Raw genomic sequence first — 14276 nt, forward strand, 5'->3', positions numbered from 1 at the left:
ACTGTAAAAATTCTAGTGCACCAAGTAATTTTTGTAACAGGTTTTATTGACTATTCTGTCCCTTGTCCAACAACCTATACTCTTGTTTAATTTTATCATAAAATTTAATTTTTATATAAAATGTGTCTCCTTCTAAGACACAATTTAGTTCTATTTTTCTATTGAGATTTAAGTGTATTTTATAGAATTATTAAAACTTTAGCAATTTAGAGTCAATCCAAGCTCTTATATATTTTATTATATTAACTTGCTTATTCTTCCAAATAAAGAATTATAGTATAAATAACTCATCAAAAATTAACTTTGGGGTTCCTGGGTGTCCCAGTTTGTTAAGTGTCTGCCTGCAGCTCAGTTCATGATCCCAGTGTCCTGGGATGGAGGCCCATGGGTTAAGTGTCTGTCTTCAGTTCAGGTCATGATCCCAGTGCTCTGGGATGGAGCCCCACGTTGGCATCTCTCCTCCTCAGGGAGACTGCTTCTTTCTCTCCTTCTGCCTGCCCTTCCCCTGCTTGTGAATCTCTCTCTCTGTGTCAAATAAATAAATAAAATCTTAAAAAAAATAAATTGACTTCAACTATGTTAAATCTACAATTTGATGTGACAGTAATTTGCATTTTGACCAGTCTTCTCAATAATCACTATTCATCATTTCCAGCTGACTGTGAAATGTTACAGGTTTCTTTAATTAAAGAAGATATACATTAAATTAAAAGCTATTCTTAAGTATTTTATCAATTTTCACTTCCTTATTTTTACCATTAGCTGATTGTTTTTAGACCATTCACTGGTTGCTGTTATTTTATGGGAAAACAATGTTAATATAAATATGTCATGTTTATACACTGTATTAAGATCTTAAATTAGTTCAGGTGCAACATTATTTAATAATGGTAGCCTTATGGCACCAGAAGGAGGCAAATGTCCACACTAGCATCTGTGATTATCATCTCATGCCACCTTTGCACTGGTCACCAGTCTTGTGCTGCCTCCAGTGGAGAACTACAGCCCAATCTACTGCTGAACTGTGGTCATTCTTCCATATGAGCATATTTAATAACTACTTAATAAACATTATTAAAATCGATATTTTATTTTATTTTATTTATTTATTTTTTATTATTATTTTTTTTATTTCCAGCATAACAGTATTCATTATTTTTGCACCACACCCCGTGCTCCATGCAATCCGTGCCCTCTATAATACCCACCACGTGGTACCCCAACCTCCCACCCCCCATCCCTTCAAAACCCTCAGATTGTTTTTCAGAGTCCATAGTCTCTCATGATTCACCTCCCCTTCCAATTTCCCCCAACTCCCTTCTCCACTCTAAGTCCCCATGTCCTCCATGCTATTTGTTATGCTCCACAAATAAGTGAAACCATATGATAATTGACTCTCTCTGCTTGACTTATTTCACTCAGCATAATCTCTTCCAGTCCTGTCCATGTTGCTACAAAAGTTGGGTATTCATCCTTTCTGATGGAGGCATAATACTCTATCCCCAGGGGTACAGGTCTGTGAATCACCAGGTTTACACACTTCACAGCACTCACCAAAGCACATACCCTCCCCAATGTCCATAATCCCACCCCCTTCTCCCAAACCCCCTCCCCCCAGCAACCCTCAGTTTGTTTTGTGAGATTAAAAGTCACTTATGGTTTGTCTCCCTCCCAATCCCATCTTGTTTCATTTATTCTTCTCCTACCCACTTAAGCCCCCATGTTGCATCACCACTTCCTCATATCAAGGAGATCATATGATAGTTGTCTTTCTCTGCTTGACTTATTTCGCTAAGCATGATACGCTCTAGTTCCATCCATGTTGTCGCAAATGGCAAGATTTCATTTCTTTTGATGGCTGCATAGTATTCCATTGTGTATATATACCACATCTTCTTGATCCATTCATCTGTTGATGGACATCTAGGTTCTTTCCATAGTTTGGCTATTGTGGACATTGCTGCTATAAACATTCGGGTGCATGTGCCCCTTTGGATCACTACGTTTGTATCTTTAGGGTAAATACCCAATAGTGCAATTGCTGGGTCATAGGGCAGTTCTATTTTCAACATTTTGAGGAACCTCCATGCTGTTTTCCAGAGTGGCTGCACCAGCTTGCCTTCCCACCAACAGTGTAGGAGGGTTCCCCTTTCTCCGCATCCTCGCCAGCATCTGTCATTTCCTGACTTGTTGATTTTAGCCATTCTGACTGGTGTGAGGTGATATCTCATTGTGGTTTTGATTTGTATTTCCCTGATGCCGAGTGATATGGAGCACTTTTTCATGTGTCTGTTGGCCATCTGGATGTCTTCTTTGCAGAAATGTCTGTTCATGTCCTCTGCCCATTTCTTGATTGGATTATTTGTTCTTTGGGTGTTGAGTTTGCTAAGTTCTTTATAGATTCTGGACACTAGTCCTTTATCTGATATGTCATTTGCAAATATCTTCTCCCATTCTGTCAGTTGTCTTTTGATTTTGTTAACTGTTTCCTTTGCTGTGCAAAAGCTTTTGATCTTGATGAAATCCCAATAGTTCATTTTTGCCCTTGCTTCCCTTGCCTTTGGCGTTGTTCCTAGGAAGATGTTGCTGCGGTTGAGGTCGAAGAGGTTGCTGCCTGTGTTCTCCTCAAGGATTTTGATGGATTCCTTTCGCACATTGAGGTCCTTCATCCATTTTGAGTCTATTTTTGTGTGTGGTGTAAGGAAATGGTCCAATTTCATTTTTCTGCATGTGGCTGTCCAATTTTCCCAGCACCATTTATTGAAGAGGCTGTCTTTTTGCCATTGGACATTCTTTCCTGCTTTGTCGAAGATTAGTTGACCATAGAGTTGAGGGTCTATTTCTGGGCTCTCTATTCTGTTCCATTGATCTATGTGTCTGTTTTTGTGCCAGTACCATGCTGTCTTGATGATGACAGCTTTGTAATAGAGCTTGAAGTCCGGAATTGTGATGCCACCAACGTTGGCTTTCTTTTTCAATATCCCTTTGGCTAGTCGAGGTCTTTTCTGGTTCCATATAAATTTTAGCATTATTTGTTCCATTTCTTTGAAAAAGATGGATGGTACTTTGATAGGAATTGCATTAAATGTGTAAATTGCTTTAGGTAGCATAGACATTTTCACAATATTTATTCTTCCAATCCAGGAGCATGGAACATTTTTCCATTTCTTTGTGTCTTCCTCAATTTCTTTCATGAGTACTTTATAGTTTTCTGAGTATAGATTCTGTGTCTCTTTGGTTAGGTTTATTCCTAGGTATCTTATGGTTTTGGGTGCAATTGTAAATGGGATTGACTCCTTAATTTCTCTTTCTTCTGTCTTGCTGTTGGTGTAGAGAAATGCAACTGATTTCTGTGCATTGATTTTATATCCTGACACTTTACTGAATTCCTGTATAAGTTCTAGCAGTTTTGGAGTGGAGTCTTTTGGGTTTTCCACATATAGTATCATATCATCTGCGAAGAGTGATAATTTGACTTCTTCTTTGCCGATTTGGATGCCTTTAATTTCCTTTTGTTGTCTGATTGCTGAGGCTAGGACCTCTAGTACTATGTTGAATAGCAGTGGTGATAATGGACATCCCTGCCGTGTTCCTGACCTTAGCGGAAAAGCTTTCAGTTTTTCTCCATTCAGAATGATATTTGCGGTGGGTTTTTCATAGATGGCTTTGATGATATTGAGGTATGTGCCCTCTATCCCTACACTTTGAAGAGTTTTGATCAGGAAGGGATGCTGTACTTTGTCAAATGCTTTTTCAGCATCTATTGAGAGTATCATATGGTTCTTGTTCTTTCTTTTATTGATGTGTTGTATCACATTGACTGATTTGCGGATGTTGAACCAACCTTGCAGCCCTGGAATAAATCCCACTTGGTCGTGGTGAATAATCTTTTTAATGTACTGTTGAATCCTATTGGCTAGTATTTTGTTGAGTATTTTCGCATCTGTGTTCATCAAGGATATCGGTCTATAGCTCTCTTTTTTGGTGGGATCCTTGTCTGGTTTTAGGATCAAGGTGATGCTGGCCTCATAAAATGAGTTTGGAAGTTTTCCTTCCATTTCTATTTTTTGGAACAGTTTCAGGAGAATAGGAATTAGTTCTTCTTTAAATGTTTGGTAGAATTCCCCCGGGAAGCCGTCTGGCCCTGGGCTTTTGTTTGTTTGGAGATTTTTAATGACTGTTTCAATCTCCTTACTGGTTATGGGTCTGTTCAGGCTTTCTATTTCTTCCTGGTTCAGTTGTGGTAGTTTATATGTTTCTAGGAATGCATCCATTTCTTCCAGATTGTCAAATTTATTGGCGTAGAGTTGCTCATAGTATGTTCTTATAATAGTTTGTATTTCTTTGGTGTTAGTTGTGATCTCTCCTCTTTCATTCATGATTTTATTTATTTGGGTCCTTTCTCTTTTCTTTTTGATAAATCGGGCCAGGGGTTTATCAATTTTATTAATTCTTTCAAAGAACCAGCTCCTAGTTTCGTTGATTTGTTCTATTGTTTTTTTGGTTTCTATTTCATTGATTCCTGCTCTGATCTTTATGATTTCTCTTCTCCTGCTGGGCTTAGGGTTTCTTTCTTGTTCTTTCTCCAGCTCCTTTAGGTGTAGTGTTAGGTTGTGTACCTGAGACCTTTCTTGTTTCTTGAGAAAGGCTTGTACCGCTATATATTTTCCTCTCAGGACTGCCTTTGTTGTGTCCCACAGATTTTGAACCGTTGTAGTTTCATTATCATTTGTTTCCATGATTTTTTTCAATTCTTCTTTAATTTCCCGGTTGACCCATTCATTCTTTAGAAGGATGCTGTTTAGTCTCCATGTATTTGGGTTCTTTCCAAACTTCCTTTTGTGGTTGAGTTCTAGCTTTAGAGCATTGTGGTCTGAAAATATGCAGGGGATGATCCCAATCTTTTGATACCGGTTGAGTCCTGATTTAGGACCGAGGATGTGATCTATTCTGGAGAATGTTCCATGTGCACTAGAGAAGAATGTGTATTCTGTTGCTTTGGGATGAAATATTCTGAATATATCTGTGATGTCCATCTGGTCCAGTGTGTCGTTTAAGGCCTTTATTTCCTTGCTGATCTTTTGCTTGGATGATCTGTCCATTTCAGTGAGGGGAGTGTTAAAGTCCCCTACTATTATTGTATTATTGTTGATGTGTTTCTTTGATTTTGTTATTAATTGGTTTATATAGTTGGCTGCTCCCACGTTGGGGGCATAGATATTTAAAATTGTTAAATCTTCTTGTTGGACAGACCCTTTGAGTATGATATAGTGTCCTTCCTCATCTCTTATTATAGTCTTTGGCTTAAAATCTAATTGATCTGATATAAGGATGGCCACTCCTGCTTTCTTCTGATGTCCATTAGCATGGTAAATTCTTTTCCACCCCCTCACTTTAAATCTGGAGGTGTCTTCGGGCTTAAAATGAGTTTCTTGGAGGCAACATATAGATGGGTTTTGTTTTTTTATCCATTCTGATACCCTGTGTCTTTTGATTGGGGCATTTAGCCCATTAACATTCAGGGTAACTATTGAGAGATATGAATTTAGTGCCATTGTATTGCCTGTAAGTTGACTGTTACTGTATATGGTCTCTGTTCCTTTCTGATCTACCACTTGTAGGCTCTCTCTTTGCTTAGAGGACCCCTTTCAATATTTCCTGTAGAGCTGGTTTGGTATTTGCAAATTCTTTCAGTTTTTGTTTGTCCTGGAAGCTTTTAATCTCTCCTTCTATTTTCAATGATAGCCTAGCTGGATATAGTATTCTTGGCTGCATGTTTTTCTCGTTTAGTGCTCTGAAAATATCATGCCAGCTCTTTCTGGCCTGCCAGGTCTCTGTGGATAAGTCAGCTGCCAATCTAATATTTTTACCATTGTATGTTACAGACTTCTTTTCCCGGGCTGCTTTCAGGATTTTCTCTTTGTCACTGAGACTTGTAAATTTTACTATTAGGTGATGGGGTGTGGGCCTATTCCTATTGATTTTGAGGGGCGTTCTCTGAACCTCCTGAATTTTGATGCTCGTTCCCTTTGCCATATTGGGGAAATTCTCCCCAATAATTCTCTCCAGTATACCTTCTGCTCCCCTCTCTCTTTCTTCTTCTTCTGGAATCCCAATGATTCTAATGTTGTTTCGTCTTATGGTGTCACTTATCTCTCGAATTCTCCCCTCGTGGTCCAGTAACTGTTTGTCCCTCTTTTGCTCAGCTTCTTTATTCTCTGTCATTTGGTCTTCTATATCACTAATTCTTTCTTCTGCCTCATTTATCCTAGCAGTGAGAGCCTCCATTTTTGATTGCACTTCATTAATAGCTTTTTTGATTTCAACTTGGTTAGATTTTAGTTCTTTGATTTCTCCAGAAAGGGCTTTTATATCTCTCGAGAGGGTTTCTCTAATATCTTCCATGCCTTTTTCGAGCCCGGCTAGAACCTTGAGAATTGTCATTCTGAACTCTAGATCTGACATATTACCAATGTCTGTATTGATTAGGTCCCTAGCCTTCGGTACTGCCTCTTGTTCTTTTTTTTGTGTTGAATTTTTCCGTCTTGTCATTTTGTCCAGATAAGAGTATATGAAGGGGCAAGTAAAATACTAAAAGGGTGGCAACAACCCCAGGAAAAAATGCTTTAACCAAATTAGAAGAGATCCAAAATCGTGAGGGGGGAGAAAGGGGATAAAAAGAGGTTCAAAAAGGAAGAAAGAAAAAAAAAGAAAAAAGAAAAAAAAAAAGAAAAAAGAAAAAAGAAAAGAATTAAAAAAAAAAAAGGAAAACACCTAAGAAAAATGTAAAAAAGAAAAAATATATATATTAGATAAACTAGTAAAAAATCGTTAAAAAAGAAAAAGGTAACAGTTAAAAAAAAAAAATTTTACCCGAAGGCGAGGAAAAAAAAAAAAAAAAAAGAAAAAGAAAAAAATTAAATTAACTGCAAGACTAAAAAAAAATCACAGGGAAAAAGCCATGAGTTCCGTGCTTGGCTTTCTCCTCCTCTGGAATTCTGCTGCTCTCCTGGTATTGAAACCGCACTCCTTGGTAGGTGAACTTGGTCTCGGCTGGATTTCTTGTTGATCTTCTGGGGGAGGGGCCTGTTGTAGTGATTCTCAAGTGTCTTTGCCCCAGGCGGAATTACACCACCCTTACCCGGGGCCGGGGTGAGTAATCCGCTCGGGTTTGCTTTCAGGAGCTTTTGTTCCCTGAGCGCTTTCCGTAGAGTTCCGGAGGACGGGAATACAAATGGCGGCCTCCTGTCTCCGGCCCGGAGGAGCCGAGAGCCCAGGGCCGTACTCCTCAGTGCGCCCTCAGAGAACAGCGCCCAGTTACTCCCGTCTGCCTGACCTCCGGCCGCGCTCTGAGCTCTCCGACCTGCGACCAGTTCAAGGTAACACCGAGCTGTGAGCTTACTGTCGGCTCTGTCTCTGTAGCCGGCTTTCCCGTTCCAATACCTGCAAGGTCTGCGACACTCAGACACCCCTGATCCTTCTGTGACCCTGCAGGACCTGAGGCCACGCTGAACCCGAGTGGGCTTCGCCCCGGTTTAGCCTCTGGAGCGATGTCCCTCAGCGGAACAGACTTTTAAAAGTCCTGATTTTGTGCACCGTTGCTCCGCCGCTTGCCGGGAGCCGGCCCCTCCCCCCGGGGTCTATCTTCCCGACGCTTTGGATTCACTTCTCCGCCGGTCCTACCTTTCAGAAAGTGGTTGTTTTTCTGTTTCCAGAATTGCTGTTCTTCTTCTCTTCGATCTGCCGATGGATTTTCAGGTGTTTGCAATCTTTAGATAAGCTATCTAGCTGATCTCCGGCTAGCTGAAGCAGTCTCAGCCTGCTACTTCTCCGCCATCTTGACTCCTCCCCCCCTAAAATCGATATTTTAAAACATTATGTTAAAAACACCTGCGTATTCTAGATTCTCAATTAACACTGTTTTGACTCTGAATACAATCCAATCACTTTGTACAGCAGATGTGGAAACTCTCCAAAAATGTTCAATTATTTCTCAAGGTCAAATCACAGCTTATGATTCACTTTTAGAATAGCAATTATAATTGCAATGTAATTTAAAAGGTGTGATATTCATTATTTAATGATTTCATACTGGTGATAAATTATCACCAGAGCCTCGGCTCTGGATGCCCTAAGCGCTTCTTGGCAATAGTGTGATCTATATTTCTCAGTATATTTCTGTGCACCATGTTGCCTTGTGGCTTTGATTATAACGTTTCCATATAGTTTGAGGGACTTGAGGCTGTAGTCTTCTCTCTGACAGAGATAAGGCTTCCTTGTTTTTCTTATTTCTGAAGGTACCATTTGCCAGGTTTCAGTATCTTTTCCAAAATCTACTTCTATAAAAACATTAAAATACTGTCTAAGAGATGTATTTTAAAGCAACAGCTACCTTTAATTACTTATTATATTAACTCTTCTGAAATCACAATGTTTTCTAGAAGCTTGGATCTTGAAAGGGCAGTCTGAAATCCAGCTGCTACAACAGGAGAAGAGATTTTAACTAAGAGTAAGGACAGTGGGTTACTTGGGCAATCTCCATCAGTCACCCCATTAGCCACCTAAAATAGACCACAAGGTTAGTATGTTTGCCACTCAAACCAACTACAAAGCAATTCACCTGCTCAAACTTTCCCATCCAGCTGCTCACCTCAAGCTCTGATTTCATGCCAATTCTGGAGCTGCCTCTGGGTTTGCAAATGTTTCAAATGGTGCTATTGCCAACTAGAACTTCTTGAAATGCCTATATTATCAGTCTATCTCAGTGTATGTGTGTGTGTGTTTGTGTGTGTGTGGGGGGGGAGTAATGGAACATTTCTAGATACAAAAAAAAACTGCTGTGAAGTCTTGAGAGGCAAGGCAACAGATGACTTTCCTAAGAATTGAGAAACTGGGAAAAGAGCTTAGTAAATTACAAAAGGTAGACTATTTTGCAGGTTGAAAAAATTATTGGTGTCATTTTTGTTGGATTTTATTTTGGTTTTTTCTTTTTTGGCTAGCAAGGAGCTTGATATTATAAGAAAATGAATTTAGGGAATTCATAAATCCAGTGGTTGTCCTTCTTAGGCTAACAACTCTCTTTCAGAATTAGTATTTGTATGGAACTCTCAATAGGACCAAATAACTATTGCTGTTCTGCTTAGGTGTTTTCTTTTTTTTTCCTTTTCTTTTTTTTTTTTTTTAAGATTTTGTTTATTTGACAGAGAGAGAGAGGTCACAAATAGGCAGAGAGGCAGGCAGAGAGAGAAGGGGAAGTGGGCTCTCTGCCTGCTATGCAGAGTGCCCAATACAGGGCTTGATCCCAGGACCCTGCATCATGACCTGAGCCGAAGGCAGAGGCTTTAACCCACTGAGCCACCCAGGTGCCCCTTTAGCTGGTTTTTTTCCAGGAGATGGAAAAAAAAAAAAAAACAACACCTAAGCAAATCAGCAATAGTTACCTTACTGTCATTATTACAACAGAGGAATGCCTCCTTGTCTAGAAAATAATTTTTCTTCATTGCTCATTAAACCTGTTTTTGCTGCTTTTCTAGAAATATTCACTGCCCAAATGCAGTTTCATTCCTTCAAGAAGAAAAGTTCTCCCTCACACTTTCTGGTAAGTCCATAATATACTTACACCAGGTCACATAACCTTCCCAGAACAACATTCCATCTGATTGGTTGCCATGGTAATAGGTAAGATCAGTTGCAGCAAAATAAACTGTATACTTTAATGATAATATACAAACAAATCTCTGAGGGTTCTTGGTTTACCAGTGTCCTAGACACACCAGTTGAGGACCACAGCAGTAATGCAGTGATACAGTACTAGCCAGTACGTTACTCAAATTTTTTGTTTATGCAACACATAATGGTATGTTCATTGTACAAAAGGTTTGTACAGCTTCACATGCTTTATCACTGTGCATGCCATGCTCTTCTGTGCTTGGTTTTAGATAATATAATTAGAACATACCATGTATAATATTTGTATAAGACCTGATACATACGAAGTGTTCAGTACATAGTAGATTGAATGTTTCATCAGGAAAGCAATCCAATCTAATTAATTAATCCAACCCTATAACTTCCTATTGAATTGAATTCAATAGATATGGTCAGGGTAAACAGAAGTCATGAGACTGGTACAAGGTAAAATGAGGATGAAATGAAGTTTTTACATGTACAGTCACCATATTTTGGCATTCCACCATTAGCATAAGTGGTTGATAACTGAATAAAATTCCATATAAAACTGTGAAACTCATGTTTTCTTTCATAAATTTCTTATAGAAAACTTCCAGGATTTCAAACTATATTTCTTTTTGAGACACTATTATACAGTATTTAAAGAAACTAAAAATATATGTTATGTTATTATCTTAAGCTCACTTTAACATAATGCTTTATATTATCTCTGATTAATTTTATTTTTATTCATGTATATATCATCTGGTTTATGTATAATTGGGATCTTTTAACATCACAAATTACATTGTGTATTTTATGAAACAATATTTATTTATTTGTTTGTTTATTCGAGAGAGAGAAAAGGGTGGGGCTGGGGTGGGGGGAGAAACAATCTGAAGTAGACTTCACACTGAGCACAGAGCCCAATAGGGGCTCGATCCCATGACCTAAGCTAAAAGCAAGAGTCAGATGCTCAACTGACTGAGTCACCCATGCCCCTATATAATGAAACAAAGTTATTTTAAATGAAAACAACTGTTTCAGGATGCCTGGGTGGCTCAGTTGGTTAAGCAGCTGCCTTCAGCTCAGGTCATGATCCCAGCGTCCTGGGATCGAGTCCCACATCAGGCTCCTTGCTCCGCAGGGAGCCTGCTTCTCCCTTTGACTCTGCCTTCCACTCTGTCTGCCTGTGCTCGCTCTCGCTCGCTCGCTCTCTGACAAATAAATAAATAAAAATCTTTAAAAAAACAAAAAAACACAACTTTTTCTTTAAAAATTCTTATCAGATGAATCTACGTAATCTTCCCTGTTATTTTAAAGCCTACATAATATTACACTCTTAATCTTCTGTGCTATTTCTCTGTTGTTGGGCATTGAGAAGGATAATATTCTGTCTTCACCAGAGATAATACTGTCATAAACCCAGCTGTATACATATATTTTCTTCTGAATTATATAATTACAAAAATCATGTATATTTTTCTTATAAGTTATCTTACGTAAATTAGTTGAATTGCAGAAGGAAAGTATATATTTTTCTTTGTATTTACTCTCTTCCAACTCTTATAGACTACCATCCTCAATGCTTTAATGTATTTCCTTTTGCTATGTGCTTAATTTTAATTTAGAGAAAATTAATCAAGTTTCTCATAATATTCAAATAAAATCTTGACTGGGATTTCATAATGAGTTTTTATTGTTGTAGTTTTGATGCAAACACAAACACTGAATTGTGTTGTTTTCTGAGTCACTTTTAAGTATTTTTTTAAAAATTTTCCATTGTGAATTTTTTTTTGACACATGGGTTATTTATAAAGACATTTTCTAGTTTACAAACATAGGAGTTATTTTAGTTATCCTTATGTTTTGGAGTTTTATTGCTGTTGCCTTTTGTGTCTTATTTATCAGTTTTAGGTTCACTGCAAAATTGATAGGAAGGTATATGTACTTTTCTTATACCCTCTTCCCATACATACAGAGCCTCCCCCATTATCAGTATCTCCCAGCAGAGTGGTACATTTGTTATAACTGATGAACCTACATTGACATCATAATCTTCCAAAGTCCATAGTTTATCTTAGGATTTGCTCTTGGTGTTGTATATTCTATGAGTTTGGAAAATGTATAATGACATGTTTCCATCATTATAGTACCATACAGAGTATTTTCATGCTCTGTGTCATACAGTTGAAATAATACAGTAAGTAGTCTTTCCAGATTGGTATCTTTCACTTAGTAATATGCATTTTAGTTTCCTCCATTTCTTTTCATGCCTTCATAACTCATTGCCCTTTATTACTGAAAAATATTCCATTGTCCGTATGCACCTCCATTCACCCACTGAAGGACATCTTGATTGCTTCCAAGTTTTGGCAATTTGAATAAAGCTGCCATAAACACCTATGTGCAGGTGTCTGTGTGGATAACTCCTTTGGGTCAATACCAGGGAATGAGACTACTGAGTCATAAGAGTATGTTTAATTTTGTAAGAATTGCCAAACTAAAGAGGTTGTACCATTTTGCTTTCCCACCAGCAATGAATGAGAGTTTCTGTTGCTCCACATTCTCACCAGCATATGGTGCTGTTAATATTCTGGATTCTAGCCATTCCAATAGTTTTCTAGTGGTATCTCATTGTTTAAATTTGCATTTCCCTGACAACATATGATACGAAATATCTTTCCGTATGCTTATTTACTCTCATTTTCTATATACAAACAACTCAAAACATGCTCAATGTTCTGAACTGATTGCTCAGTTTTTTATTTCTGGGATCTGTCTTTCCCTTTAGTTTCTCCAGCTTCTCTACAGTCAAATTCTGTGGAGGAACAAACACAAAATTGTGTTTAGCTTGTGTTTGTTTTTCCGCACAAAGTTAACCAGCAGTTTCCTAAAGTGAGTTAAAAAAAAAAAACAACTTTTTAATGACATTTGATATGCCAAACTATTTTCCAAAATGAGTATATAAATGTATTACTTTACTGTTGATGCAGCAGTACTCTGGAATCAATGTACTATTCACTAGACTAGCTTTTAGTTTTTGTTTTTTTTTTTAAGATTTTTTTATTTATTTATTTGACAGACAGAGATCACAAGGAGGCAGAGAGACAGGCAGAGAGAGAGGAGGAAGCAGGCTCCCTGCTAAGCAGAGAGCCCGATGCGGAGCTCGATCCCAGGACCCTGGGATCATGACCTGAGCCGAAGGCAGAGGCTTTAACCCACTGAGCCACCCAGGCGCTCCAGACTAGCTTTTAAAATCATATTTTGAAAGTATATGTCTTCTATAGTATATCTCTTTTTTGTTTTAACTTGCATTTATTTGAATATGAGCAAATTCCAATAATGCCTAATGTGTTTATTATTTGCATGTCCTTTTGAATCATTTTACTGTTCATTTTCCTTGCATATCCATTCACTATAATTATGATGTTGTTCTTATGATTGGGAAGAAACATTTCACATTTTTCAAATATTCTATTTCTTTGATAGTCATAAGAAAAAAAGGCAAACATTTTGAAATGTTATGAACTCAAATGGAAGATTAAGGAAACCAGACCTTCTGCCTGTCAGGAAGCAAGGATTGAGGAATGTGATGTTTTAATCATTGAAATCACATATGCTTAGCATTCACAAGGTGCAAACATTATATAGAGTTTACGCAGTTCAGAGCCTTGTGTCTGGGTTAATGGTGTTTTTGTTCAGAAAAGAAGCTTAAACACTGGGCATTTCTACTTTCTTGTAGTCTCACTTTACTTGGTGTGAAGTTGGCACTGGAGCATCTGTCAAGTACAACAGATGTTATCAGGAACAGAAAATTCGCTGCAACCAAGTTCAATCTGCTATTTGCATATGCCACTGAGCACATAGATTGTAGTTTCATTTCAACAGAAGAAAGACAGTTTATTTCACCTGCAAGTATACTCACTCTTCAGCTCCTAGGGAAAGGACAAGATTTGATTTTCTTATTGCTATTCAAGGAAATACAAAGAGAAAGATTTCCACAAGAAACCCATAGCTCTAAATGTTTCTCTGTAGGATGTGGTGTTAGTATGGATTTTGTAAACATAGACAACATTGAACACATGAGTGGCTTCTTTCGTGCATGATGAAATTAGATACATAAGGCACTGATTTCATTGAGCAGCTGCTTTAAAATCTTGGAGGCAGAATTGTGTAATTATATGGTTTGTTATTACATGGTTTTATGGTGACTTCAAGTCAAATATAAATATACAACACAACATTGTTAACTATAGTCACCATTCACAGAGGGAAGATGATATGAAGACACACAAGGGGAAGGCCATGTGAAGATGGAAGGATAGGAGGCATGCATCTACAGTGAATGTCAAAGACTGCTGACAAACCACCAGAAGCTTAGGAAGAGCAAGGAAGGATTCCCCTATTGGTTTCAGAAGAAGCATGGTCATGCCATTACCTTGATTTTAGACTTCTAGCTTCTAAAACAATAGGACAATAAATTTCTGTTGTTTTAAGTAACCCAGTTTATGTTACACTTTTATTCTTATTAGTGGATTAAAGATTTTAATTTTATATTGTCTGATTTCCTGTGAGACACAAAGTTTTTAATATATTCTATGACT

The 14276-nt window shown here is 37.9% G+C and overlaps 1 long non-coding RNA gene across 3 annotated transcripts in view; it reads left to right on the plus strand.

The window, feature by feature from the left end:
- The window catches only part of LOC116572058, a 175783-nt gene extending 161507 nt beyond the window's left edge, over positions 1-14276 (plus strand). For 2 of the 3 annotated variants that reach the window (XR_004278110.1, XR_004278112.1), the window contains 2 exons: positions 9534-9598; positions 13942-14276. This is a non-coding gene — a long non-coding RNA (uncharacterized LOC116572058). Of the gene's footprint in view, positions 1-8441; positions 8579-9533; positions 9599-13941 lie in introns of all 3 variants that reach the window. The other variant, XR_004278111.1, reaches the window with a different exon arrangement.

The sequence above is a fragment of the Mustela erminea genome, chromosome 13, assembly GCF_009829155.1.
Source record: "Mustela erminea isolate mMusErm1 chromosome 13, mMusErm1.Pri, whole genome shotgun sequence".
NCBI classification, from domain to species: domain Eukaryota; kingdom Metazoa; phylum Chordata; class Mammalia; order Carnivora; family Mustelidae; genus Mustela; species Mustela erminea.